General features: G+C 42.1%; 1 protein-coding gene across 7 annotated transcripts in view; it reads right to left on the bottom strand.

Moving 5' to 3' along the window:
- Nucleotides 1–18,390, bottom strand: part of sema6e (sema domain, transmembrane domain (TM), and cytoplasmic domain, (semaphorin) 6E) — an 83,824-nt gene that overhangs the window by 55,457 nt on the left and 9,977 nt on the right. Inside the window, exons 1-2 of one of the 7 annotated variants that reach the window (XM_054780910.1) lie at nucleotides 8,885–13,936; nucleotides 7,167–7,234 (exon numbers count right to left, since the gene is read on the bottom strand). The exons of 5 other annotated variants lie outside the window; for them this stretch is intronic. The gene's annotated coding sequence lies outside the window, so the exon portion shown is untranslated. Of the gene's footprint in view, nucleotides 1–7,166; nucleotides 7,235–8,884; nucleotides 13,937–18,390 lie in introns of those variants that run through there. One more of the 7 variants, XM_054780907.1, reaches the window with a different exon arrangement.

Raw genomic sequence — 18,390 nt, 5'->3', positions numbered from 1 at the left:
GTAGCCTTGGGGACTTAACTAGTTTTAGTCAAGCAAAAGCCATATGGGCCTCATTTGGGCACATTTAATGTCTTATGGCTTCTGATGGACTAAGACGCTAAGTGCTTCTAAACAGCTTTTAAGTCAACACACCTCAACTTGATTCAAGACTAGCTGAACTTTTTATGCCGCATGAACTTCAGAGCAGACAAAAAAAAAACTGAGCTGTTAATCTGGCCACCATGTGATCAGTCACGATGGAAGTCAGCCTTTATTCCCCTTACATCATTCTACTCTCTTACGGCTTCTATTTGACCAAAAGGAACAACACTTGTACTACGCTCAAACAACGTCACGCTGGACTTCAGCTCAGTGAGCAAAGACTTAACTGTACTGTTTTTTCCTTTTACACAAGAAGGATCAGCATAGGGCGTTTAGAGAAAAATAGCGACATAAAGTTATGTACGGAACAGTGGTTAACATCTTTTTACACTTGACATTTAAAAGGAAAACTGCACTTTTTTTTATTTTGCCCATCATCCACAATCCTTATGTGACACATGAACACAGACATACTGTATGTGTTGTATATACTGTATATGTCTCTTTTCTGTATGTTCTAAAGATATAAAAACAGCTAAAAACACGCAGCTAAGAAGGCACGTAATGGAAAACACTTATTCCGCTTACAAAGCCTTCTGAAAGAAAATACAAAAAGTTCAAACAACGCTCCATTTACATAAAATGTGACGTGCATATTAACCAAGCTACAGCGACATTGTCGTTATTATTAGTATTAACATTGTTACATCGATCGAACTACGTTACTGGCGTATTGACACCTTGCCACACCACACCGGCTAGCGACGAGCTTCACCACACACTCGCCCGCAGTGTGTCAGCCCTGTGCTCACAATGCCTCAGGCCGCTATCGAAAGGTAATGCTACATATTGAAGCTGTCGCTACTGCTGCTGTGTGTTTCTCTTTTCGAGTTTGGAAAAGTTAATGCTCGGTGTCTGCTGTGTGAAATCAATGCGCCCAGGAAAGAAGTTCCGGTGATGCTTAAAAAGACAAAAATAGGGCAAAATACATGTTATCATGAAAGCACCTGTTACTACATGGTTACGGTATATATATATAAAACCATAAACCCTTGTTGGAGGTGTTTTAATAGCGTTTTTTGTAGGCAGCATAGGTGTGCGGCATTACGTGCAGTAATGAGCTGTCTCTTTTTATCTGTTTTTATATCTTTAGAACATACAGAAAAGAGAGACATGTGTTTTCATGTGTCACATAAGGATTGTGTATGAAAAAAAGTGCAGTTTTCCTTTAAGAGTGCTGATGTAAGGCCAGTGCATGTTCTTCATCACAGCATCAGGAGGTTGTCTCAGCCTCATGTGGACACCCATGCAACAGTCCTCTCCACCTCACCCCAATTACATGCCTGACACCCCCTCCACCGCCGCTCCTGTCACGACACCTCCTCCACCTCCTCCTGCTGACACTCCCTGAGGAGCTGAACATCTTGCCATGTGACGGCCGCTTCAGTCTGAAAAACATGACTGTCGCCACACCAAACAATACTTAACAGAACCCTTTAGTCGCACTAAAAATACATTTCATACATAATTCATGTATGAAAAGTATCTTTAAAGTGAATTCATTAGAGAAGAACTGCCGTTGTCATCGTCATGAAGTCACTTTTATACAAATCAATCCACGCTCATTCTTTTTCCAAACACATTTCATCGTAAATACACATCATTACATGTGCAAAGGGCATTTCATAATAAATGAGAGCAGAGACTGAGGAGGAGCGTTGCAATTACATGTACAGAAGAGCATAACATATTATATAGAAACATCTATAAACACTGCACGAGTGAGACGCTAAGCGGGCTCGCTTGTAGCAATTCTGCAGCACCTTTCCGGCATATGCCTTTCAAACGAAATATTTCTCTAGCATACGTGTGTGTACCTACTGACAATGTGTCAATGTTTCATTTATTTTATTGTTTTGATGTATTTGTTGTTTGTTAGAAAAGCCTAATCGAGGACAGGGATTGTAAATTAGCCTTGGCGAGAAATCCTATGTGCTATGCATGTGTGATGTGTTATTTTAAAGGGCGCCGGTCCTGCTCATTCCAAGGGCTTTTAAATGATACTACAATGATACTACAATGCCTCACTGGGATGCAGTGAGTTTCTGTTGAGAAAGTACTCCATAACTCCCAAGATGTGCACAGGGTACATGTGCATTCTTCTCCTCTTGGCCGAAATGCTCGGATTCCGCAGCCTCCACTCCCGACCACGACTACTCTGTTGCAATTGGACAGGAGTGGAGGGTCGGCTCCACCTTTGTTTCGTGCTAACGTAAGGCCCTATAATTTTCGCGATGTCATCACGGAAGGAATTGCGGAAGTGACCAATAAAAATGGAATCTACTAATAAATGCGGCGCATGCTAGTGTGGCTGTGTGACGTAACTCAGGCTTTAAGAGTTGTGTTTTATCGCTTGTTAATGTAACAAAGCGTTTGAGGGTGCCCACTCACTCAGCTGTGTGTGAAATAAAGACGAGAGCCACAGAAGCAGGACGCACACAGCTCCTCTCACTTAGCGACAGTCAAAGGACATTCCCAACACAGATAAAATAAGAGTGCTGTAGCCACATCCTGTCTAACTGTGCTCACAAAAAATAGTGTCATAAAAAATAGGTTACATTAATAAAGTGATTGCAACTGTATCGGCGACTGTCTTCCTTCAGCACAAGCACCGACATTATAGTTTGTTAAGGACTTTGTAGCAATGTGTGCTGAGGCTGACATACCATTAGAAAAGTTATCAGCGCGACGTCTGTTTCTGAAATACAAGTACTGACACAAAAAGCAAACACTCTGTGGTGGTAAAATGAGCGGAAAAGGTTAAAAAACTGAATTCTAAAACATTTAAACGGGATAAAAGGAATTTAGGAAAATATGTAATAAAATATGAAACAGAATTTGCTAAAAAATAAAACAGAGTTCATCAGGTCCTACTAATGGTTATCAGCAAACAGTAAACAGGGTTTATCCTAGGGTTTTTTGAAGCTGTGGCTGAGGGCTGCACAGCAGGGCGGACTGCCGCCGCTGTCGTGTCGCTGTGGCATCTAAATTGCTTTTTTTTTCATTATGACAAATAACAATTTTTATGACTTATTTATTTATTAAGTTATTTATTTGACTTTTTCCAACAACCAGCAGAATATGAGCCGATAACATTGCAAAACTGTTAATTTAATGGCAAAGTTGTTGAGAGCCCTTAGAGTCTAAAATGTTACTTTTGTTACCTGACCTATTTAGTCAAATAGTACTATTTAGTAACATTTCTTTACTATTCGACGCAAACCTAAATTTAATTTGATGAGTAATACAAAGACATAGGAAGAGGAATTTTTTGTTCAAAATAAACACAATTAACAAAATAAAATAACATTTTTTCTATTTTTGTTCCAGAAATCTGTCTTGTATAAACAGTATAAATTCAGAGTCCGGAGTTATGAGAGCACACGTGTATCCAACTGAACGCTATTAAAGCTACTTTGACAAAAGGAAAGGAGAAGTGAGCTATTTGTGTTTTATGTGCCTGCCAACACTTAAATTGTACTTTATTTACAAAGCACATCTCCACTCAATGTGCTCATTTGTCATTTAATACAGGCGTCATGTTTGAGCAGAACACTTATAAAAATACTAAGAGGTGAAGAAAAAATTCTTTAGTGAACTCCTCAACATCATCTGGTGAGCTACTGCTAGCTTGCAAGCTAGCTGTTGATGACCCCTGTGATAGTGCCACTGTCTTAAAGCTGGACACACTTGGTGTTTATGTTGAACAACTTAAACACACGGCTAATGTTTTCAAGACAAGCCATAAGTATTATAATGATAACAAGAGAGCAAAATTGTTAAGTGACACTTTACAAGATAGCACGTACCCCATGAACATGACAGCCACTTGCAGCTCGCCCGTGGGACAAAAACAAGCTAGCTAGCTGCCACGAGAGACGCAGTGAGAGCCAGTCAAAATGTGTAAACAAAAGATGCCAGAAAGTCGAATGAGATTGAAAAGCGAGCGATCACTCACGCTGGCATAAGCTTAGCAGGGCAGACAGGCGATTCCGGCGCATGTTTATCAGAATTAAGCGCAGCGAAACATTTTTATGATATTTTAAATTGTTTTCAAACTAATTGTGGTCAATATGTGCATAAATAATAACCTATATATGTATCAATATAGCATATATAAACATTGATACAATAAATTACTGTACTTAAAGGGATACTTTGGATTTTTTGACATGAAGTAGTATGACATCCCCATCAGCTTTGGACTATATCAACAGTGACTTGACCCCCATTTGGTGCCGCGAGTCCAGTTCTGATGGGCTTTACATGATGAGGAACGTAGTCCTGCTTAGCTGCTGAGTCATTAAAGTAAAGAGTTCTGTGTGGAACACAAGTAAACAAGACGGGCGCGGCGCTCCGGCGCGGATTACACATGAACGCACGGGCGACAGTGCGCAGGGATACGGCGGGAGGCAGATATAACGCCAAGCGTTTTGTGAGGTCTCATTTTTTTGAGAAGGCAATTTGTGATGCAAATGTATTCATCTTTTGAACGCATATTGTTTTGAGAAGCCAAACTCTTTACTTAATTGCCCCCTGCAACTAAGTGGAACTACGTTCTTCATCACGGAAATCTGACCAGAACTGGACTTAGGAGACCAAGTGGGGGATAAGTCGCTGTTATGGGACTATAATGTGGATGGGGGTGTCATACAACTTTATGTAAAAAAATCCAAACTATGCCTTTAACATTGTTTTCAAGTTGAAAAAAAAAATATTTTTAAGGTTTGGCAGCTTTTATTTGTTGTGGCGGTGCACCACGATCAATTACATGTAGCGGAAACCCTGGTAAAGAGGAACTGGACATCAGATGTACAGTGGAAGCTCAGTTTTTGTGCACGCCCGTTTTCGTAGAATTTGTTTTTTAAAGAAAATGATTGTACATACTATGGCCAAACAGCCCCACATATTAGTCTGTTTCCTGCACAGGATTCAGAGGAATCGAGTGCCCAAAACAAAGCCTCCACGTGTTGGTGACTCTGTAAAAAATGCATCGTGGTTCTTTTAGAGTTGGGACACTACAGACAGATTCCGGCCAGGGAACTGGGAACTATCGAACTGTGCTTTGTTTACAAAGTGCCGAGAGCAGAGGAGCAGTGACTGTGGTGTAGGTCTTTAGCTCCCCGGAAAACAAAAAAAATCTTCCCATTGCTGCCTTACTGCAGTTTAGATATCTTACATCCGAAAAAATACTTTCTGGCTGCCATTTTCAAGAAGAAGCCACCAACCGGTACCGAGCAGTGGTCATGCAGCTGTGACGTGAGAAATTCACAAGATCTTAGGGAAATTTCAAAGTTCTCCTACCCGACCCCTCACAAGCTTTAGGAGAGGCATGAAAATGAAAGCAGTGATACGTGAAAAACAACCCACCCTCATGATATGGCACGTCCACATCATGTAGAACAAGACTCCAACACTTGAAACATATACAGTACATACAGTAATCATGAAAGGTTATGCAGGATGGGGTTATGTTTTTACTGCATCATCCCCAACGTATAAATAAAACGTCATGGTGTCCAGTCAGAGCATTGCTGCTGTACTGATGTCTTCATAGTCAGATGACAACACGCGCATCAAGAAGACCCTCAGCAACACAAAAGAGAAGCAAAGCTGTCGTCACTTTGAGGCAGCGTTGAAGGTCACAGCAGGCGCCATCCAGCCCACCATCTGCTTCCCATCATCCCGCGGGGCGACCTGTCATCAGCGCTCACTGACCCGCTCCGCTAGCGGTCCACATGCACACACCAGTGGCAACAAGCCCCCAGTCCGTCTACAGGTTTGTGACACGTGTGCTTCACTCGTGCGTGCAGTGCACATCGGTCAGTGTCACAGCGACACCTCCGTTGTCATGCCAGTGTGACCTTTAACCTCAGCGCTCTTCTACAAAAGGGAAACGCTCCCAAACACATCGACAAGCAAAAACAATGGACACACACGGACACACACACACACACACACGTGCACCGGCACACGTGCACACAGTGTAGCTTGATGAACAAAGAACACAAACTCAGCATGGATGAGCAGTTCTGGTGAACCTGCAAACATGAAAGCCTCCACAAAGCCCCCCTAAACACAATCCATTCATTGGTCCATGAAGGTTTTTCATAGTCTATAAATAGCAGTTTAACATATCGTATAGTAGTTACCATGCGGCCGAAGGAACGTCTACAAACATGGCTGAGTGTGTTTAAAATCCAGCGAGCTGTGACTTCTGATTTTTGGTCAAAACTAGGGGTGTCCCATTCCGAAATTGATATCAGCCAAAAAACATCGGATTATATCGGTCTGCATCTTAAATCTCAGGTATTGGCAGTGTGACAGAGTGAGAAGTCCCACACAATTGATGCTATGTTTGTTTACAAGTGAGCTCGGGGGACGTTATGACAAGCCGTCACAGAAAAGGAGTGCTTCATTTGCGCAGACTAATCCACCTTCAGCACAGTACGGGTAATCTCACCTCAATAGAGCTTTTTTAAATTGGTTATCAGGACTATTTTTATGATGTCATAATTCTCCATATCGGACCGATAAGAATTGTTTTTTTATAATTATCGGATAATTCTTGCACCCTTATGTATTTGTGTATGTTAAAATGGAAAAGTAACCCAAAACCTGCCTGTCAACACTTAATAACATTTAACTTTGAGATTTGTGGCTCACAGGTAAAAAAACTCACAGCGAAAATCATTGAAATCCAAGTCCAGACCTTTCATCCAAAATACAAAAGTGTTTTTACAAAAAGTCGTTAAAAAGCACACAGAACCGCAAGGTAGGCTTGGACTCAACTCTGACGTCTTTATCCCTTTTTTCTCTGACTTTTATCAGATTGCAACAACATAATAAACAATGGCGTCTCCCGAGCAACCAGAGCATTTGTGATGCAGAAAGCAACTTTGCAAGAAGGAACAGTTAGTGAGCACAAAGAGAATCAGTGTACGGTACCATGACTCAGCTTAGCAAATAAAAACGTCTTGCAGTAATTACACACAATCCTCTTTTAAAACCCAATCACAGCGTACCTTAGCTTAGCTTAGCATCCACCCTGTGTGCGGGTGACACCGCGAAGCGACAGCTGAAGTCAGCAATCCTGTGGAGGAAAAAGAACTTGATGTCAGGAAGTGGTGTCCCTTAAATGATGGCACGGTCCAAAGTGGGAGGAGCCAGAGACAGACGCCACATGACAACATGTGCATGTGACAGCGTTGTTGTTTTTGTCATAAAGCGTGTAAAAATCAGACGGAGTCTTCGCAGACAAGCCGAGAGATAAGAGTGCGCAAGACCAGAGTGACATGCACGCCATCTGCATGCTGACATCAGCAGCTTTACTTTGGTTCATACGTTCTCATACAGGGGATAAGTGAGGGGTCATTGCGGCAAAAAACACGCACATCAAATAAAAAATACAAAAAATTCTAATATCAACACTTACATGTGGAAACACAAACTGGAGCAGAGTTGATCAAATAGTGCTGATTGGTTTCCAATCGGGCTGCACAAAAAAAAAAAAAAAACGAGAAAACAAATTGCAATCTCAACTCACACTAAATTACGATTGTACTTAATGCGCTGCTTTACTCAAGGAGTCACGCTCATGTTAGCATGACAGCCGACACTTCCTCCTCGCGTTCCCTGTCTCCCAGCGAGCTTTACCGGCCAGGGCGAGTTGGTTCAACTCATTGACGGCCGACACCACCAGTGAGCCTCACCGGTGGGACGAGCGATCTCATTAGCTAACGTTTCTTTTGACTCATCTTTAGTACGTGCATGAATGTCCTGTGGAGTGAGCAAGACTGCCATGTTTTTGACTTGATGGATTATTTTCTTTCTTTCTTTCTTTTGATTCATTTCCATTAAGAAAGTCCACCATCAACTGTCCTGGGGTCTCCCATGCAGAACAGCAGAAAAAACATTGGCAGAGGTGTCCCAAACCAATATTGATATCAGTCTGATATCAGCAAAAAAAAAAAAGGTTTATATTGGCCTGCATCTAAAATCTCCGATATTGAGCACTCCGATTCAAGCAGTCCATTCCAGACTCTGCTCCAGCTTTTCTATCCAGCACAGATACGGCTCACGTGATCACAACAGCGTGTGCTAAAGTGTGAAAAATAGCAAGGAGTAATGACTGACTACTGTTCCCTGTTTGAGTAATATCACTTGATCAAGCCTTTGCTTACATTCCACACAACAAAATAAGTAATAAAAGTATGTACGATTTGCGCTGATGTCGGATTGATATTGGCCGATGCCCAAAGCTGCAATATCGGTATCGTATCATAACTGAAAAATTGGGACACTAACCATTGGAAGTTTTTTTAAAGCAGCACAAGACAAGGAAGAGTATAATAATAATGATAATAATAATGATGATAATAATGATGATAATAATAATAATAATAAGTGTGATTTATTTAAAATGGAAGCACATGACCCTGAACATGGTATGCGTGTGTGTGCAAGCCAAGAAAAACGCCCCACAGAATTTAGAATCTTGGTTCTAAAAAGACCACCACTGATATTTTGTCCATAAATGGTGCAACCCTAGTTTCCAGCATTCCCAGAAAGGAATCACCTTCTTCCACCTTTAACATGGACGTCCAACGCTACAACGATGCAGCAGTTGTCTTCTATGTATAAAATTCTAATTGTGATGGTTTTTGCTAAATGTGACAAATTGTTGGAGCGTGCCTGTAGCCAGCATAACGAAGCCAAAGATGGGTCACAATCTTCCATTAACCTTTTTGGAAGACGCAGTCAGGAGCAGTGAGCTGCTTGGATCGCCACCAGAACACACCGCCACTTGCACAAATGCGGATGATGGAGGTTCTGACCTCAAGAGCAGGCAATTCCAAGTCGCAAGGCCCGGACGACCAGTTAGTGAAGTCATCGTTTGGATTAGTTGGCTGCTCGCCGTATGCCAACAGCGGCCCGATTCAGGTTGGAGCAAAGGCCGCCTGCTGGGATGCTTGGATGGGCTTCCTCGGTGGAGAGAGGAACGTGGTTAGACGGATCCAAACATGAAACCTCAAAAAGGAAGATAAAGCCTCGTGTGCACAACAAGAAGCTTCTAGGAGTTTCCAGTCCCCAATCTGCCTTGGAGCACATTGAGATGATTTTGCTGCTGTGTGTTTGCTTTGTAGCGGAACCAAGAAGTGGTTCACTAAGTTGGACCCACAAGGATTCAGGCCTGGTCGTCCAACGTGTCATCCATCATCGCTGCTCCCCGTCATCCAGCGACTGCTCTCTTTAAAGAGGCCAACTTCCAAACCGCAACTTGGAACGGCGGCAAAGAGAAGAATTGGAGCAAAGATTGGTGATTGGATCAGGATGTTTTACTTCTGGCTGGGTCATGTGACCTGACAATGTCAGCTGACTAGCTATTGAAGCAAGGAGTCTGTGTGGATTCTTGTTGGAAAAACATCTCAACCATTAGTCCAAGCTTTGCATTGAGTGTTTTCTCTGGGATCCCAACACTCACACAGGGGTGGGGTGCTGATGTTTGTGGCCACTAGAAATGATATCACTACAAATGGTAGACAAACACTGATTGTGGAAGATTTCATGGCTGATCTTGTGAGAGAAACCCTTCGGGAGGTCTGGTGGTGGATCATCGTCAGACTGAGAACATTTCGTTAATAAAACAAGCACTTGTCTATTGCCCTTTTTAGCTTTAGTCCACAGAATAATAAAAAGACTGGAAATGCACAGTTGAAGACGACCACAGTGTATCTGCCAACTTCCAATTACTGAAACTAGGGATGTCCGATATTGGCGTTTTTACAGATAACTGATATGCTGATATTGTCCAACTCCTATTATTACTATGTATGATTACTAATTATAATGTATTATTGCACTCGAAATTTGACGTGATCTGTTCCGTGTTTATTTATGCTTATTTAGGGCTAGGCGAAATATATCGATCTTTGAAAAATATTTCTTTGAAGCACGATATCAAAAACAAACATATCGATATGGACTGGATTTGCGCTGTTCTCTTGTATCTTGACACGAGGTCTGTCTCACTCATCCCTGCTGTGTGTGTCAGCGCTCCTTAGCCAGGCCGCTGCCCTGCCCCCCCCTCCGTGCTCCGTGCTAGATCTGGCGACATTCCAAACCCTCTTGGTGACATATTTTCTCAAAAGCAACGAGCAACAAATCTAGCTACTTTTTTCTGGCGTCATTGAAAAGTTTCTGGTATTCGGTAACATAAAAGTGAAAGTAAAGCTCCCGCCGCACATTGCAGGAGAGCCACGCATCATTTCTTCCTTTTGTTTCTTAATCTTCATTAAATGACGAGTCATTACACGCAAGCCTCATTTGGACTCGGTCACTTACCTGTCAGTGTGTGATGGAAGAACGGTGTGTGACAAATAAACAAGTCGTAACTACAAGATAAAGAGTGGCGGCTGAACAAACTATGAATGAAGTTTATTTGTAGTTCTACGTGTAATTAAGGTGTTTTTATTCACATTTTAGTCTCTTTTACGAGGTTCTGCTTTCTAAATAAATAATACTGTTCACAGTAAAGTATTTTTGAGTTCCTGCTGACGTTTAAACATTTCCTCTTAAACAGGGCGCTTTATTTCATATGTTGTCCTTTTGTGCTGTTGGTATTAGCTGAGGATTTGAGCACAGCTAAAGGCTCGTTCTAAATTATACTTTAATTTTTGGATATTTATTTCACAAAGAGAATGGACTATTTTATTTTAGCGGCTATTTTTATTTTTATTTTAATGAGATAACTTCACACAACTTCAGACTTTGACTAAACCCCCTTTGTGCAAAAACTATCGGGATTTATATCGTATATAGATATTCAACATACCGTAAATGTATCGGGATATGAGTTTTGGTCCATGTCGCCCAGCCCTATTCTTATTCTATTTTCTTATTTTTCTTATTTCTCATGTCTTGCCTTGGTTGTCTCATTTTGTGATGAAGTTCTTTATGACATTTTTGCAGAGCTGCTGGCAATGTGAATTTATCTTATCTATTAATAAAGTATCTATCTATCTAAACACATCTGAGAACTACTTGCCATGAGGCTTAGGCTGTGATATTTCTTTTAGAAGTCAACAGAGTATCCATTTACATTGTTTTGATCATCAAAAAGTCCAGGGAAGAAAATCAAGTGTGATAATTTTCATGGATGTATTTTCACGTGTGCAGCAGCGCTCTGTGTTCGTTTCCACGCCACACTACAAACTGCACGTACAGAGTAATTCCAGGCCAAAATGAACGCATTTCGCACCATCAGATTTGAATGAAATGTCATCTGGAGATAGATATTTAAGTGAATTTATATCCTACATACCTTTAATCTTGCCCTGAAGCGCCGATCCATGAGTTTGAAAGGCTTAAAGTTGGACTTAGCTTTCAAAGCACTCGTATGACGAGAGGTGGGCCAACACTCCGATGAAAAGTAATCTACCTAACAAAAGATGTATATGAATGAAAGTACACCCAATATCATATGAAAAAGCAACATTTTCACTGACGTCCCCACGAACTCTCCTAATCGAGACACAGTGTCAGATTTTACTGTCGTTTACTTCCGGGAATGTTTACAATCCCACTAGTGAAGACATGCGGCATAGAAATGGATGGATGGAACGTAAGGAGCTAGCTTGCTACTAGCCACCCACGGTTGTTTATACGCTTGAGAGGCGGTTTGATGAGGTAATCATTTGCGTGCGGGAAAATACGGGAGCCCATAGGCCTATGTACAGCATTATGTTTATCATCGGCTTTCATTGGAGGGAAAAATCCCGATACCGATATTGACCAATATTACATTTTTATGCCAATATCGGACATCCCTAGTTGAAACATTACGTACATATCCTAGCACAAGATGTTCCACAGAACAATGTGGTTACCAGTGTGAAAATGCATTAACGCCATCCAAAGCTGGTAGTCTCCCGCACACTCTGTACTGTACTTGAACGTATGAAAAAACTTGAGTAAAAAGACCCTAAAACAACATGTGAAATGTACATTGGAGTCTGCTTGTGACCTTTTCATTTCTCACATGGGGAGATGAAAGACATTTAAAAAGGTGCTGAAGATAGCGACTAACACTGACATTTGTACAATTACAGCCGCAAATGCATCACATTAGCTACACAAAGACAGGCAGAGGCCGACACATACTTCACATGTTCCTGCATTTCCAGTTTCCTCTCTAACCTGACCAATGTACAAAAATGTATTTACAGCCATCCCTGGCCACTCCGCGGTTGGAATTTCATTACTTCACTCTATCACAGTTAAAAAAAAAAAATGTATTCATAAATTAGCACTATTTCGTGGTTGACTACGGCCTATTATTAGTAAGAAATATGTCTATTTAGTCAAATTTTACATATTCTTGGCCTAAATTAAGCATTTTCAAGCATGAACAAAAATCCAAACATAAGGTGTTCAAAGACGTCATATGTAGTATTCTCCACTGGTCACTAGGTGTCAGTAATGTTACCTTAATGAGACAACAGCCACCGCAGGAAGTACGCTGTTCAGAAAAAAACAAGGAATTCTCCGAATGCTAATTTATGTCTAATATGTCTTCTTTTCTGTTATTATATCTACTATATTGGGTAATATGATTGTTAAGGGGACTATAGAGGTGTTATTTCATGTTTACAGTACTCGAATAATGTTAAAAACTTTCCCGTGCCTCATGTTTTAAGAATGAAAGTAAACGTTTTTGAATCCTTAGTACCATCTAACTAAACTTACTGAAAAGACTGCTTGTCTAATTGAACTCGTGACGTTTACATGCACCAAAAAAAAAATCTCAATTACTGCACGCATTGGGTTGAAAGCAGCTTTTTAAAATACATTTACAGTGGTACCTCGGTTAACGTCTGCCCTGGTTATCACATTTTTCGGATAACATCCAACATTTCTGCTAAAATTTGGCCTTGGTTTGCACGCGCCTCCCTGGTTAGCGTGCAATATGTTTATGTAGCCATCTTGGGTCACGCGCCTAAGACGAAATCTCGCTATACTAAGTTCACCCTTTACTACGGCAGCCTGCAAGGCAATCAAGTGGCCAAACAATGAACGCTCATCGTTGACGACTCCTGTCCATGCATTTTTTTCATTGAGTGTGACGAACTCTAAACAAGCCACCATGAGTCCAAAGTAGGTTGCTAGTGCCTGTGTGATGGAATGGCTCCGTCATCGGCTGCGGGTGACATGCGGCGCGGAGTCAGACATAGCACACGTCACCATACACCTTATAAGGCATCATTGCCTGCGAACTTCCGCAATGTCACTGCCAGTAGCAGTTGTTTTTTTTTTTCATTTTCTATATTAAACAGCAAATTCCATGTTATTTTTTTGAGGAACTATGGTATTTTGTTCGATATATATTACATGTGAATGTAAACCTAATATAAATATCTTGTTATATACAGGATGCTATTTGTACACCGCAACCCTAGTGAAGATAAGCAGCATAGAAAATAGATGGATGGATGTTATATATTTTTAGTAATTGGATTTACATTATTTTCTATCTGAAAACTTGTCTTGGTTAGGGTCCATTTTGGTTTGAGTTGGACCTTCTGGAACGGATTAATGATGCTTACCAACCATACAATAACCCCTCGTTTATCATGGGTGATTGGTTCCAGACCAGACCGTGAAGTGAATTTCTGCTAAGTGCGCATCTCAGTTATTTTCTGTCATGCCCCCGCGATTTGAAATGACATTGAGAAACTAATAATATCTATTTATTTATCTGTACTGAACAGACTGAACTCGAAAATGAAACCAGTATGCTGAGTACAACAAATACATACACGTTGGCAGGCACTAATATTAAGTCTTTCCGTCCTCCCCCCACGACGCGCCCCTCCCACACACACACATATGACTACAATGCCCCCAGGGGAGCTCGCCTCACTATTTGAGAAGCACTGCATTAGAGACACTTCATGTAAACTAGGACTTCAGATAGAAGTGTGAAAAGTAAAGAGACACAACTCTGTTTTGTGACTGCTTTAGCGCACGTGAACGTAGGCAGTTATGTTGCATCAAACCTTTAAAAGCAACTTTCTCATTGATGATGTTTTTCTTGGCCAACATGAGCAGAAAGTATTCACCATTGGTGATCATGTTTATTTCCTTCACGCTTCTGACGTCCCAGCAATGTTAAAAATCTGACCAGCATGATGCTGACTAATAATATGGCTGACAATGACCGTTGTCCATCCAGGAAAAGGAGGTGTGGCCACACACCAACTGATGGTGTGATCACTTGACATGTGTCATTTCAGTAAAAACCAACAACGATCCTTTCCTGCTACATTCCTCGCTGATGCCACCAGTAGCCTTATGACCTCTGACTCTCCAGCTGAGCCTCCCTCTCCAAACCCCCCACCCTGACTCCCCTCCAGCGCGGGCGGCAGCGCTACACTAACACATTTATTCATTTCCCGTCAGCCGACGCTGACATGAGAGGCGTCGGGAAGCCTTGTTCCTGCCATGGAAAGTGCACGGGGGGGCAGAATTAGCATAGCGTAATTACACCGGGGGAGGGATGTGGACTCGGAAGAGCACGACGTGGCTCATAATTTGGCCTTGAGCTCCCTGTGCAAGTGACAGGCGGTCCATGATAGTGGAGATGAATGTCGGAATTCAGGCTGTTAGTTTAACTGATGGTGCATTCAGCGCCGTAATAAGTGCAGTCGGCTCTTCACCACTTTGCCCCGCCTCCTCCAAAGACCATTATCATGCTAATGTAAGAGAGGAGAAAATACAGTGCAGAGGAAAAAACATCATGGAGGATGGCTCTCTGGAAGCCAGCGGAGACAAAGAGGCGTCGCTGGCCACAAATGGACTCAGACATTCAGCCGGCTGCTTCATTAAGAGAACATCGTCTAATTAAAAAGACCTCAGTCCTGAAGGGGTGACCTGTATCTCTTGCACATGTCCTCTCATTTGCTTGACAGAGGAAGTGGACTGCATCGAGAGGGGGAAACTGGGGATGGGGGGTGGTTTGCTTGAGTGATTTCCACGAGACGACCAATTACAATTACAACATTAAATTAGAATTCAGTGCAACCCGCACGTCATTCAAGACAGACAGGATCCATCATGACGTCAGACCTTCTATTAAGGCCGCTGACGGAACACCTGGATCCATATTTTGAAGAAATGACTTACTAGAGCAGGGGTGGGCAAACCTTTTCCACTCGCGGGCCACATTGGGTTAAAAAAATTTGGTGGTCGTGGTGGTGGGTGGGGGGGCTCTATATATAAGTGGCATCAAGCAGAACGACAGACTTGCTCAAGGTGAAACGAAACGGAAACAGAACACATAAATCAACAACTAAGCGCTAAACATAACACGTAACAAAAATCCGACATCCAAAAATCCAACATGGAGAAAGAGTACCACAAGCTACCCAGCATGCCTTGCGGCAGGAATATATGGCTATTTTTTTTTTGGCATGGGTACTGCGTGTAGATATTTGTTTGGATGCTCACATGGTGCAGTAGGTAGGTTACTTTGTGCGTCGTGTGTGTTGACGTGTTGTGTTGTTCAGAATGCTTTTTTTACAAGCTACAGATTGCATCTGACTATTTTGGCAACTCAAGTGTGCCACAATAGCACTGCAAGTCATGTTTCTGGCTACACTTTCCATGTTAAAGGTTTAAAAAAGGAATTTGGAAATGCCCGGTGGGCCGGATTAAGACGCTTGACGGGCCTGATGTGGCCCCCGGGCCACAGTTTGCCCACCACTGTAGTAGAGGGATGCAGTGCATGCCCCCATACCCCCTCGTTGTCCTCTCACCAACAAGCGAAGAGACCAAAGGAAAAGATACGCTATCATCACACGCTGATTAAATGCTGGATGAAGACAGACGATGTTATCTCCATCACATAAACCACAGATTGTCTTCACTGGCTTCAATGACACCAATCCAAAATAGAAATAATAACATCAATAACTATCCATAAATAAAGTCATTCTCTGCGGTACAGTCCAAATAAATCACAACGCTTAGCCTACGACAACAAAGTCATTGACCTCTGGAAGTCTCATTTCCACTCTGGTTGAAGAAGACAGACTTTTCCCTCTTGACCAATCAACAAAACAGCATTGTGTTTATCGCCGCCTTCAACAAGCATCGTGATGGGGACAACAGGGACCAGCACCCCGAGAAGACAAACGTGGGTCAGCATGATTATTTTGAGACCATTTACAAAGAAACTTAATAAAACTTGTAGCGCTGCAACTAAGGATTATTTACTTAATCTGAAGCGTGTTGTTGAATTGTTTCCCAAACCCGACCATTATAGTGAACTGGTGAACTGTCAGGGGGGCATGAGAGGCAGGGAGGGCTTTCAATATTAGTGCGGACTTGCCAACATGTATGAATTTGTCGTACTCCGCATGCAATTTGACTCTTGAATACGCTTGTATGCTTCACTGCTCTCCATTTTGTTGAATTTTGCTGGTTTCAGTTTCAAGTTCAGTCTGTACAGTACAGATAAATGAATAGATATGATCAGTTTCTCAATAGCATAGTTCAAATCGGGGGTGAAGGTGGGGTGGGGGGAATGGGGGGGTACGAAAATATTTCTGTCCCCCAGTGGGGGCATGACAGAAAATAATTGAGAACCACTGCATTATAATAAAGTTACTGACACCGAGTGACTAAAGTAGATATACTACGGTGACGTCTTTGAATGAGTCTATTGAATGCCTTATATTTGTATTTTAGTTCATTTGGCCATTGCTTGAAAATGCCTACGTACTTAAGGCATAAAATGCAAAATATTTGCTTAAATATTCATGTTTTACTAATAATAAGTCGTATTCAACCACAAAAACAGCATGATTTATTAGTGTATTTGTGACAAACCATGACCGGGTCAAGCCGAGGAGTTCGAGCCGCGACTTGGCGAGAAAGTGGAATCGGTTAGGCCCTAGACGGACCAGATCAATATGAACCAAACACAAACAGTTAGTGGTTTGGTCGGTCACATATGATGCTTAGACAAGTCGCTTCACTGGGGCTTCTTTCAGAAACAAACACTTGAGGATTGCGAGAAGCCCATCCAGGACTCACGCTGCCTAAAGCACAACTACAGAAGACGGCAACAAAAATATGATTAAGTATCCTACAATTTTGGACACACACACCACAATGAGCTGCATGGTTACTGTCCATGATGAGACACATTGAGAAGTACAGCAAAATGCAGCGCACTGCACACATCGGTCCAATGTCAGCAAACACATTGCGGTTCCAATTTTGCGGCTTTACTCTGTTTTTCCAGAATATATTAATATATCCGGCTGTTTTGTGGTTGAATACGGACTATTAATAAAAAAGTATGTATATTTATGCAAATTATATGTATTTTTTTGCCTAAATTCAGCATTCTAAAACATAAAAATGGCAAACTCAAGTACTACAACGTCAGTAAGTGAAACATACAGGCGCCAGACTTGATTTCCAGAACAAAAAGCTTTTATTGCAGGTTTGAATTATCTCACAACAGGCACAATAATAACATATCATGATAATAATAATAATCAGAATAATAACACGGGCTACTGTTGTAGCCGTAATCCAGCTAAGACACAACTCTGAACCCCTGGCATATGTCTTAAATGGCTTATTTTCTCTGATTTTATATATATACCCCCCCCACCCCCCCACCCCCCCCCCACACACACAGTATATACAGTTCATGTGTTACATCCAGTTAGCATTTGCTATCAAACATGACCGATATAAAAGAAATGAAAATGATTATGCAAAAGACCATGCAGCCGAGGTCAAGGCAACATCCATCCATTTTCCTCCGCTTATCCAGGTCCGGGTCGCGGGGGCAGCACTCTCAGTAGGGAAGCCCAAACTTCCTGGTCCCCGGCCACCTCCTCCAGCTCCACTGGGAGAACACCAAGGCGTTCCCAGGCCAGCTGTGAGACATAATCCCTCCAGCGTGTCCTAGGTCTGCCCCGGGGCCTTCTCCCGGCTGGGCATGCCCGAAACACCTCACAGGGAGGCGTCCGGGAGGCATCCGGACTAGATGCCCGAGCCACCTCAACTGGCTCCTCTCGATGTGAAGGAAACTACGGAGGAAACGGATTTCAGCCGCTTGTATCCACGTTCTCGTTCCTTCGGTCACAACCCAAAGCTCATGACCATAGGTGAGGGTAGGAACATAGATCGATCGGTAATTTGCAACAAGGCAACATATTAAAAACATTT

Source organism: Dunckerocampus dactyliophorus, chromosome 7, assembly GCF_027744805.1.
Source record: "Dunckerocampus dactyliophorus isolate RoL2022-P2 chromosome 7, RoL_Ddac_1.1, whole genome shotgun sequence".
Classification (NCBI taxonomy): domain Eukaryota; kingdom Metazoa; phylum Chordata; class Actinopteri; order Syngnathiformes; family Syngnathidae; genus Dunckerocampus; species Dunckerocampus dactyliophorus.
The sequence above is the reverse complement of the archived record's forward strand: the minus strand, read 5'-3'. Positions and strand labels throughout refer to the sequence as shown.